The following is an 11,218-nucleotide window of genomic DNA, read 5'->3' on the forward strand; positions in this document are numbered from 1 at the left end:
ATGCTTTTCTTATGCTTATGTATTAGGCTCATTTCCATGTTAACTCTCCTCCTCTGCCACTACAGGGTTAGTATTAGTTCAAGATGGGGTTTTCTAGCTTTTTAGTTACTTTCTTTTCTTTTTCTCACAAATATGAGTACTCTTCAATTTCTCACACGTACACAAACTAAACATGGTTACACTGCAGTTTCTTACACAGGTACAGTTTTACTTATGCATACATTGTAAAATATTATCAGAAAAGACTCTTAAAATTTAAAGCAGTCTTCAATCAGGTCTAAATATGCTGTCATTCCCAACATAGTTTATTTCTTTTTGAATTCATTCCAAACCCATTGTTGTCATGGAAACTTCAGATTTGTATTGTTGTGTGACATGGCAACTACAGCAAAAAGAATTGCCATAAACTGAGTGTGATGCTGTGTATAAAGAAAGGTGGCCATTTCTATCACCGTTGTTACCAGTGTCACACAATTTCCATAAATCTTGTACAAAGTATGTCATGTAAGGGATCAGTAAAAAGAGTTATGAATTGCTAAGTATGATTATCCTGTTTATATGCATGTATAATATTTGTATCTGAAGTTATGAATATTGGCTATGCACTTGTATCTTAAATGTGTTGTATTTCTGGGTGACAGCCTCCAGATATAGATTTCCATCATCTCCAGCCAGGCCGTAGGAGAAACTCATCCCACTCAGACAGCTTTGCCTCTGGATGCCTCAGACAGCGAGGAGCCAATGGCCGCCCCCCGTGATTCAGCAAAACATGTAGGGGCATGGGATATGCTCATGTGACCCTGGACCAGGCACAGGGGCTGTGGGCTTCGTTTGGGACAGTAACTTTCCATGCACATGGCAGAGGATATAAAAGGCACCTGAGACATCTTGATTTTGTCTCTTTCCTGCTCCAATTCTCTGGACTGTGGATTTACAATTAAAAAAAAAAGTATTTTGAACTATGGACTGAGGATCTTCCAATCTTTTGGACGTTACCAGAGAGACTTTTGCAAGCCAGCTGTCTGTAACATCACTGCTGCAATCCTGATCCAAGGACCTTGGAATCATTTATATGTATAAATCTATTAACCATTTTAACTCTGTTCTTTTCTTAATAAATCTTTAATTAGTTTACTGAGGATTGGCTGACAGTGTGATATTTGGGTAAGATCTGAGATACATATTGATCTGAAGGCAAGTGTCTGATCCTTTGGGATTAATAAGAACCCCACATATGGTGAATTAGGTTTTCAATCACCCCTCACTATATTAGACCTCTTTGTCTGGATGGGAGCCAAGGGCTGGAGTGCCTAAAGGGGACTGTGTTTGGCTTCTGGTTAAGCAGTGTCATACTGCAGAGGCTCTTTTGCTACTGGCTCGGTGAATCTAATTTTAGAATATACCAGTTCTGGGGATTGCCTGCCCTATTTCTTGCACTCTGCCCTGACTATAGCATTCTCAGGGTGGTTCATCCCAGGCATCTGGTCACACTGAGTGCCATTCTGCCCTTTAGAAGCCTGCACTGGGGATGGCTCTGCTTTTACAGAGAGGACATCACAGCTCCTACACGGCTCTGGCTATGACATTGTACTGAGATGCTGTTTCCTAGCTATGAGAGGCCTGCAGTTTGCATGTGTTCCTGTAACTCTTTCTGTAAAGAAGGGTGACACTGGGGAAATTTAGGAAGTTGTGTTTGGGGACGTCTACAGATGTGTGGCAGGTGGGTTTTGAGTTGGTCCTGGTTAGCAGAATTAGGAAGTGCAGTGTAAATTAAAGAAGCAACATTTGCCAACCGTTTTCTTTCAAGGGTTTCTGAGACATAGAATCATAGTATATTAGGGTTGGAAGAGATGTCAGGAGGTCATCTAATCCTGTCCCTTACTCAAAGCATGACCAACACTCACTAAATCATCCCAGCTAGGGCTTTGTCAAGCTGGGCCTTAAAAACCTCTAAAGGATGGAGATTCCACCACCTCCCTAGGTAACCCATTTCAGTGCTTCACCACCCTCCTAGTGAAATAGTGTTTCCTAATATCCAACCTAGACCTCCCCCACTGCAACTTGAGACCATTGCTTCTTGTTCTGTCATCTGCCACCACTGAGAACAGCTGAGCTCCATCTTCTTTGGAACCCCCCTTCAGGCAGTTGAAGGCTGCTATCAAAACTCCCCTCACTCGTCTCTTTGTAGACTAAATAAGCCCAGTTCCCTCAGCCTCTCCTCGTAAGTCATGTGTCCCAGCCCCCGAATCATTTTTGTTGCCCTCCACTGGACTGTCTCCAATTTGTCCACATCCCTTCTGTAGTGGGGGGACCACAACTGGACGCAATACTCCAGGTGTGGCCTCACCAGTGCCGAGTAGAGGGGAATGCTTATTTCCTGTTCTGTTCATACAAGTGTCTAATTTAGATGTTAAGTGGTTTTTATTCTATTCCTGGTTTGTGTTTGTATAATTTAGATTGCAATTGGTGGCCTATTACTGTTTAATAACAATGATAATTACTAATAGCATTGCAGCCTGGGGTACCCCAAGCCCCAGTGCTCATAGAATCCCCTGCACCAGGCCCAGCTACTTGGACTTAGTGCAGGAGGGATTTGGGCTACCAGCTGTCTGCCATCACATTTCTCTTTTTCTTTGTTAACTCTCAGTGTCCTGTGTCTGACTAGCTTGTTAGCCTCTCAGGGTACAGACCATGCATGAATCAAAACCTTTCAGGTCAGAATTGGAAATTGGGAGAAACCTTTGTTCAGGTGTCTAAATGGGAGTTGAGCTATTTTGGAAATATGAGCATTAATCTCCCCACCAGCTTTAAACTCTGAGGCAGGGACTGTGAGATTGTCCAGTACCTAAAATGATGGTCCAGTGGTCAGGGTACTAGCTTAGGGCTTGAGAAACCCAGGGGCGATTCCCTCCTGTACCACAGGGACTTTGGGCCTGTTGCTCAGCATCTCCATACCTCAGTTCCTCATCTGTACAAGGAGGAGAACAGCACTTCCCTGCCTCCTGGGGTGGGGTGAGGTCCTGTGGTGCCGAGGGCCATGTAAATACCATGGGTCAAGTGGGACCCTGATTTCAGAGCGGGACTGTAGGTGCTAGTGAAATAAAAATTAACCATAATAAATTAATAACAGAGCTGCTCTGGAGAGAGTCAAGGTAGGTAAGGTAATTTCTTTGTGATTACAAACAGAGATTCCTGGATCTATTTTTTGCCTTGATCACATGGTTAATGATCTAGGTACAGAACATGCTGTAGCTTACCGGCAAGGTGTGTTTTAAGCCTTGCCTATTGTGTGATCTGTCCATAAATTCTAATCTAATTTGTAATGTTTGCAGCACCAAATGCTGTAAATAAGGTTGCAACCTCACTACAACAAGAAATCCTTGTTTTCACTCATAGAACATTGTCAACAATGCTCTCTTTCTCCCGCACATTTACTGTCTGAAGAGAGTCCCATTGCTGGGTCTTGTGGTTCTAGCTCAAAACTCAGCAGGATCTCCCAAAGCTATCATGTTTCAACGGCTGTTTCCCAATTCAATATCAGCAGGTGGCATTTGACGGCCCTGCAGCCTTCTTATGCCTTCAAATGTCAGTTGCTTTCTCCCCTAGGCACAGGTGACATAGTGTAAGATTAAAGAGGTGTACCGCAATTCAGCAGCAAGCACTGCAGGTGCTGCCGCAGCTTGGAATTGTAGGTGCTAACCCTGGTGGGTCCCAGTTACCACTTATCACATGGCTAAGGGAAAGGGTATTGTACTAGGGCTCGCAGGAAAGGGAAAGGTTGCAAATCCTTTAGGTACAAAGGCTTAGGGTATGTCTACACTACGGAATAAGGTCGAATTTATAGAAGTCGGTTTTTTAGAAATCGGTTTTATATATTCAAGTGTGTGTGTCCCCACAGAAAATGCTCTAAGTGCATTAAGTGCATTAACTCGGCGGAGTGCTTCCACAGTACTGAGGCTAGTGTCGACTTCCGGAGTGTTGCACTGTGGGTGGCTATCCCACAGTTCCCGCAGTCTCCGCTGCCCATTGGAATTCTGGGTTGAGATCCCAATGCCTGATGGAGCTAAAACATTGTCGCGGGTGGTTCTGGGTACATATCATCAGGCCCCCCTTCCCTCCCTCCCTCCGTGAAGGCAAGGGCAGACAATCGTTTCGCGCCTTTTTTCCTGAGTTACCTGTGCAGACGCCATACCACGGCAAGCATGGAGCCCGCTCAGGTAACCGTCACCGTATGTCTCCTGGATGCTGGCAGACGTGGTACGGCATTGCTACACAGTAGCAGCAACCCCTTGCCTTCTGGCAGCAGACGGTGCAATATGACTGGTAGCCGTCATCGTCATGTCTGAGGTGCTCCTGGCCGCGTCGGCTGGGAGCGCCTGGGCAGACATGGGCGCAGGGACTAAATTTGGAGTGACTTGACCAGGTCATTCTCTTTAGTCCTGCAGTCAGTCCTATTGAACCGTCTTATGGTGAGCAGGCAGGCAATACGGATTGCTAGCAGTCGTATTGTACCATCTTCTGCCGGGCAGGCAAGAGATGACGATGGCTAGCAGTCGTATTGTACCATCTTCTGCCGGGCAGGCAAGAGATGACGATGGCTAGCAGTCGTACTGTACCATCTTCTGCCGAGCAGCCATGAGATGTGGATGGCATGCAGTCCTTCTGCACCGTCTGCTGCCAGCCAAAGATGTAAAAGATAGATGGAGTGGATCAAAACAAGAAATAGACCAGATTTCTTTTGTACTCATTTGCCTCCTCCCCCGTCTAGGGGACTCATTCCTCTAGGTCACACTGCAGTCACTCACAGAGAAGGTGCAGCGAGGTAAATCTAGCCATGTATCAATCAGAGGCCAGGCTAACCTCCTTGTTCCAATAAGAACAATAACTTAGGTGCACCATTTCTTATTGGAACCCTCCGTGAAGTCCTGCCTGAAATAGTCCTTGATGTAAAGCCACCCCCTTTGTTGATTTTAGCTCCCTGAAGCCAACCCTGTAAGCCGTGTCGTCAGTCGCCCCTCCCTGCGTCAGAGCAACGGTAAACAATCGTACATCTGAGTTGAGAGTGCTGTCCAGAGCAGTCACAATGGAGCACTCTGATGGGGCTAAAACATTGTCGCGGGTGGTTCTGGGTACATATTGTCAGGCCCCCGTTCCCTCCCTCCCTCCGTGAAGGCAAGGGCAGACAATCGTTTCGCGCCTTTTTTCCTGAGTTACCTGTGCAGACGCCATACCACGGCAAGCATGGAGCCCGCTCAGGTAACCGTCACCGTATGTCTCCTGGGTGCTGGCAGACGCGGTACGGCATTGCTACACAGCAGCAGCAACCCCTTGCCTTCTGGCAGCAGACGGTGCAATACGACTGGTAGCCGTCCTCGTCATGTCCGAGGTGCTCCTGGCCACGTCGGCTGGGAGCGCCTGGGCAGACATGGGCGCAGGGACTAAATTTGGAGTGACTTGACCAGGTCATTCTCTTTAGTCCTGCAGTCAGTCCTATTGAACCGTCTTATGGTGAGCGGGCAGGCGATACGGATTGCTAGCAGTCCTACTGCACCGTCTTCTGCCGAGCAGCCATGAGATGTGGATGGCATGCAGTCCTTCTGCCAGCCAAAGATGTAAAAGATAGATGGAGTGGATCAAAACAAGAAATAGACCAGATTTCTTTTGTACTCATTTGCCTCCTCCCCCATCTAGGGGACTCATTTCTCTAGGTCACACTGCAGTTGCTCACAGAGAAGGTGCAGTGAGGTAAATCTAGCCATGTATCAATCAGAGGCCAGGCTAACCTCCTTGTTCCAATAAAAACAATAACTTAGGTGCACCATTTCTTATTGGAACCCTCCGTGAAGTCCTGCCTGAAATAGTCCTTGATGTAAAGCCACCCCCTTTGTTGATTTTAGCTCCCTGAAGCCAACCCTGTAAGCCGTGTCGTCAGTCGCCCCTCCCTCCGTCAGAGCAACGGCAGACAATCATTCCGCGCCTTTTTTCTGTGCGGACGCCATACCAAGGCAAGCATGGAGGCTGCTCAGCTCACTTTGGCAATTAGGAGCACATTAAACATCACACGCATTATCCAGCAGTATATGCAGCACCAGAACCTGGCAAAGCGATACCGGGCGAGGAGGCGACGTTAGCGTGGTCACGTGAGTGATCAGGACATGGACACAGATTTCTCTGAAAGCATGGGCCCTGCCAATGCATGCATCATGGTGCTAATGGGGCAGGTTCATGCTGTGGAACGCCGATTCTGGGCTCGGGAAACAAGCGCAGACTGGTGGGACCGCATAGTGTTGCGGGTCTGGGACGATTCCCAGTGGCTGCGAAACTTTCGCATGCGTAAGGGCACTTTCATGGAACTTTGTGACTTGCTTTCCCCTGCCCTGAAGTGCATGAATACCAAGATGAGAGCAGCCCTCACAGTTGAGAAGCGAGTGGCGATAGCCCTGTGGAAGCTTGCAATGCCAGACAGCTACCGGTCAGTTGGGAATCAATTTGGAGTGGGCAAATCTACTGTGGGGGCTGCTGTGATGCAAGTAGCCCACGCAATCAAAGATCTGCTGATATCAAGGGTAGTGACCCTGGGAAATGTGCAGGTCATAGTGGATGGCTTTGCTGCAATGGGATTCCCTAACTGTGGTGGGGCCATAGACGGAACCCATATCCCTCTCTTGGCACCGGAGCACCAAGCTGCCGAGTACATAAACCGCAAGGGGTACTTTTCAATAGTGCTGCAAGCTCTGGTGGATCACAAGGGACGTTTCACCAACATCAACGTGGGATGGCCGGGAAAGGTACATGATGCTCGCATCTTCAGGAACTCTGGTCTGTTTCAAAAGCTGCAGGAAGGGACTTTATTCCCAGACCAGAAAATAACTGTTGGGGATGTTGAAATGCCTATAGTTATCCTTGGGGACCCAGCCTACCCCTTAATGCCATGGCTCATGAAGCCGTACACAGGCAGCCTGGACAGTAGTCAGGAGCTCTTCAACTACAGGCTGAGCAAGTGCAGAATGGTGGTAGAATGTGCATTTGGACGTTCAAAGGCGCGCTGGTGCAGTTTACTGACTTGCTTAGACCTCAGCGAAACCAATATTCCCACTGTTATTACTGCTTGCTGTGTGCTCCACAATATCTGTGAGAATAAGGGGGAAGACGTTTATGGCGGGGTGGGAGGTTGAGGCAAATCGCCTGGCTGCTGGTTACGCGCAGCCAGACACCAGAGCGGTTAGAAGAGCACAGGAGGGCACGGTACGCATCAGAGAAGCTTTGAAAACCAGTTTCATGACTGGACAGGCTACGGTGTGAAAGTTCTGTTTGTTTCTCCTTGATGAAACCCCCCGCCCCTTGGTTCACTCTACTTCCCTGTAAGCTAACCACCCTCCCCTCCTCCCTTCGATCACCGCTTGCAGAGGCAATAAAGTCATTGTTGCTTCACATTCATGCATTCTTTATTCATTCATCACACAAATAGGGGGATGACTACCAAGGTAGCCCAGGAGGGGTGGTGGAGGAGGGAAGGAAAATGCCACACAGCACTTTAAAAGTTTACAACTTTAAAATTTATTGAATGCCAGCCTTCTGTTTTTTGGGCAATCCTCTGTGGTGGAGTGGCTGGGTGGCCGGTGGCCCCCCCACCGCGTTCTTGGGCGTCTGGGTGTGGAGGCTATGGAACTTGGGGAGGAGGGCGGTTGGTTACACAGGGGCTGTAGTGGCAGTCTGTGCTCCAGCTGCCTTTGCTGCAGCTCAACCATACACTGGAGCATACTGGTTTGATCCTCCAGCAGCCTCAGCATTGAATCCTGCCTCCTCTCATCACGCTGCCGCCACCTTTCAGCTTCAGCCCTGTCTTCAGCTCGCCACCTCTCCTCCCGGTCATTTTGTGCTTTCCTGCACTCTGACATTATTTGCCTCCACGCATTCGTCTGTGCTCTGTCAGTGTGGGAGGACAGCATGAGCTTGGAGAACATTTCATCTCGAGTGCGTTTTTTTTCTTTCTAATCTTCACTAGCCTCTGGGAAGGAGAAGATCCTGTGATCATTGAAACACATGCAGCTGGTGGAGAAAAAAAGGGACAGAGGTATTTAAAAAGACACATTTTATAAAACAGTGGCTACACTCTTTCAGGGTAAACCTTGCTGTTAACATTACATACATAGCACATGTGCTTTTGTTACAAGGTTGCATTTTGCCTCCCCCCACCGCGTGGCTACCCCCTCAACCCTCCCCCCTCCCCGTGGCTAACAGCGGGGAACATTTCTGTTCAGCTGCAGGCAAACAGCCCAGCAGGAATGGGCTCCTCTGAGTGTCCCCTGAAAAGCACCCTATTTCAACCAGGTGACCATGGATTATATCTCACTCTCCTGAGGATAACACAGAGAGATAAAGAACGTTTGTTGTTTGAACGCCAGCAAACATACACTGCAATGCTTTGTTGTACAATGATTCCTGAGTACGTGTTACTGGCCTGGAGTGGTAAAGTGTCCTACCATGAAGGACGCAATAAGTCTGCCCTCCCCAGAAACCTTTTGCAAAGGCTTTGGGAATATATCCAGGAGAGCCGCGAATGCCAGGGCAAATTAATTCTTTCACATGCTTGCTTTTAAACCATGTATAGTATTTTAAAAGGTACACTCACCGGAGGTCCCTTCTCCGCCTGCCGGGTCCAGGAGGCAGCCTTGGGTTGGTTCGGGGGGTACTGGCTCCAGGTCCAGGGTGAGAAACAGTTCCTGGCTGTCGGGAAAACCGGTTTCTCCACTTGCTTGCTGTGAGCTATCTTCTTCGTCCCCAAAAACCTGCTTCCGTATTGCCTCCCTCTCCATTGAAGGAGTCAAAAAACACGGCTGGGGTAGTGGTGGCTGAACCCCCTAAAATGGCATGCAGCTCATCATAGAAGCTGCATGTTTGGGGCTCTGACCCGGAGCGGCCGTTCGCCTCTCTGGTAGGCTTGCCTCAGCTCCTTCAGTTTCACGCGGCACTGCTTCAGGTCCCTGTTGTGGCCTCTGTCCTTCATGCCCTGGGAGATTTTGACAAAGGTTTTGGCATTTCGAAAACTGGAACGGAGTTCTGATAGCACGGATTCCTCTCCCCATACAGCGATCAGATCCCGTACCTCCCGTTCAGTCCATGCTGGAGCTCTTTTGCGATTCTGGGACTCCATCGTGGTCACCTGCAGCTTGCCACGCTGGCCAAACAGGAAATGAGATTCAAAAGTTTGCGTTTCTTTTCCTGTCTACCTGGCTAGTGCATCTGAGTTGAGAGTGCTGTCCAGAGCGGTCACAATGGAGCACTCTGGGATAGCTCCCGGAGGCCAATACCATCGAATTGTGTCCACAGTACCCCAAATTCGACCCAGCAAGGCCGATTTAAGTGCTAATCCACTTGTCAGGGGTGGAGTAAGGAAATCGATTTTAAGAGCCCTTTAAGTCGAAATAAAGGGCTTCATCTTGTGGACGGGTGCAGGTTTACATCCATTTAATGCTGCTAAATTCGACCTAAAGTCCTAGTGTAGACCAGGGCTTCGAGTTTGAATTCAAAGGGAGCAAGAACGTTGCTTGTTTAGGTCCCTAGGGAAGTCCTATTGAGAATCAGGGATTTCAGCCCTCGTGCCTTGGGTCCAGTCTCTATTTAAGCAAATAGGAGCTTGTGGATTTCCAAGACAGGCTCAGTTAGTGTCTCTCATTGGGGCCCCATCTGCACCAGATCCCTGCACAGCCACTGTTGCTTCCCCACAAGGACATTGTGATAAGGCCTTCAATGGCTGGGCAGCCTAGTGGCTGGATTGTTGGTCAGGGGAGGGTTGTCGGAGGACCTGACCCTCCCTCTCCACCAGGTCCTGGCCTAGGAGTCCTGTGTCACTCAACCCCCTACAACAGGGGAGATGGATCTTTCTCCCAGCCAGGGTATGTGTTCAGGACCTGTTTTCCTGGGCTGCTGCCTATGAAAGTTCTTTAGTTCGGGGTGTGGCCACGCTGGTCCTGTTACCTTGCAGTTGGGGCATACCTGCAGGCTCCCCTTAGCAGGGGAAGGGTTACTTTTCTCCAGTAGCTGGCAGGTTGCCGGTCTGGTCCGTGCCTTCAGGCAGGCAAACCAAGAGCTTCTGCCTTTTCACAAGTCAGCCCCTAACTGAGCCAGGCACCCTTCTTTTCTCCCCCTCCAGGCCTGGCCTTGGCTGCAGGTATAATGGGGTAGGGCTAGCTGAACCCACAGGTTTTCTTTAACCCCGACTGTGCCAGGCAGCAGAGACATGCACTCCCTTGTGAACAACCATCAGTTACAGCCTGTTCCACGGCAGGCTCTGCATGCATGTGATTCCTGGGAAATCTTTCAGCCGCCATAGTCTTTGCATGAATGTGAAGTTAAAAGGAGTTTTGCACAGACTCTAAGAACACTGCAGAGCTCAGAAGGGACTTGACAGTCTGGAGTAGGGCTAGTGTTAAAAAGGGTAAGTCTTAAAGGGAATGTGGATGATTATATATATTTTAAAAGAGAAAACTATAAGTTCAGTAAGAAAGTGAGTAGCATAGCAGCTAACACTGTCTTTTAAAATATTCTTCTAAGTGTAGCAGCAGAAGTATTGATCTCTAAGTTGGTGGAGATTCAGAAAAGAATAAAGAAATCAAAGCAGCTGTAAAACAGAACTTTGCTAAAATACAGCTGTTCACAGAGCCCTGGCCAAAACAAAAAAAGTTCTCTCACCTGTGAAAAATGAATTCAAAGCTGAAATACAAAAATAAAATGTCAGTTTAGAAACATGAGTTGCTTAATTTGGAGGAGACCTACCGAAAAATGAAGAGGGTATTTTGATAGCCAGGGTGCTCGTGCAGAACGTCTCAGGGCTGGTCTCCCTGTAAAATGCTGCAGCAGCACGACTGGTGCTTCAGGGAATACCCTACGTGCTCCAACAGAGGGGTTCTCCCGTTGGAACAGGCAATCCACTTCTCTGAAAAACAGTAGCTGGGGGCGGGGGGAGGTGGGGGAGAGAATTCTTCTGGAGACCTAGCACTTTCTGCTTTCCACCCCTGTGAGTGATGTAATTATACAAACCTAATTTCCTAGTGTAGAGCAGGCCTCAGATAAAAAGCCTTTTCCAACAGCCAGTTGGGAGGATCCCTACCATGTAAGGACAAGCTAGTCCATCAGTATATCTGATTCAGGTAAAGCATGAACAAGGGGGGGGGGGGAAATCAATGGTTGCACCCTCTGCAGCTGAAAGCATACAGAG

This window comes from Natator depressus, chromosome 24, assembly GCF_965152275.1.
Source record: "Natator depressus isolate rNatDep1 chromosome 24, rNatDep2.hap1, whole genome shotgun sequence".
Classification (NCBI taxonomy): domain Eukaryota; kingdom Metazoa; phylum Chordata; order Testudines; family Cheloniidae; genus Natator; species Natator depressus.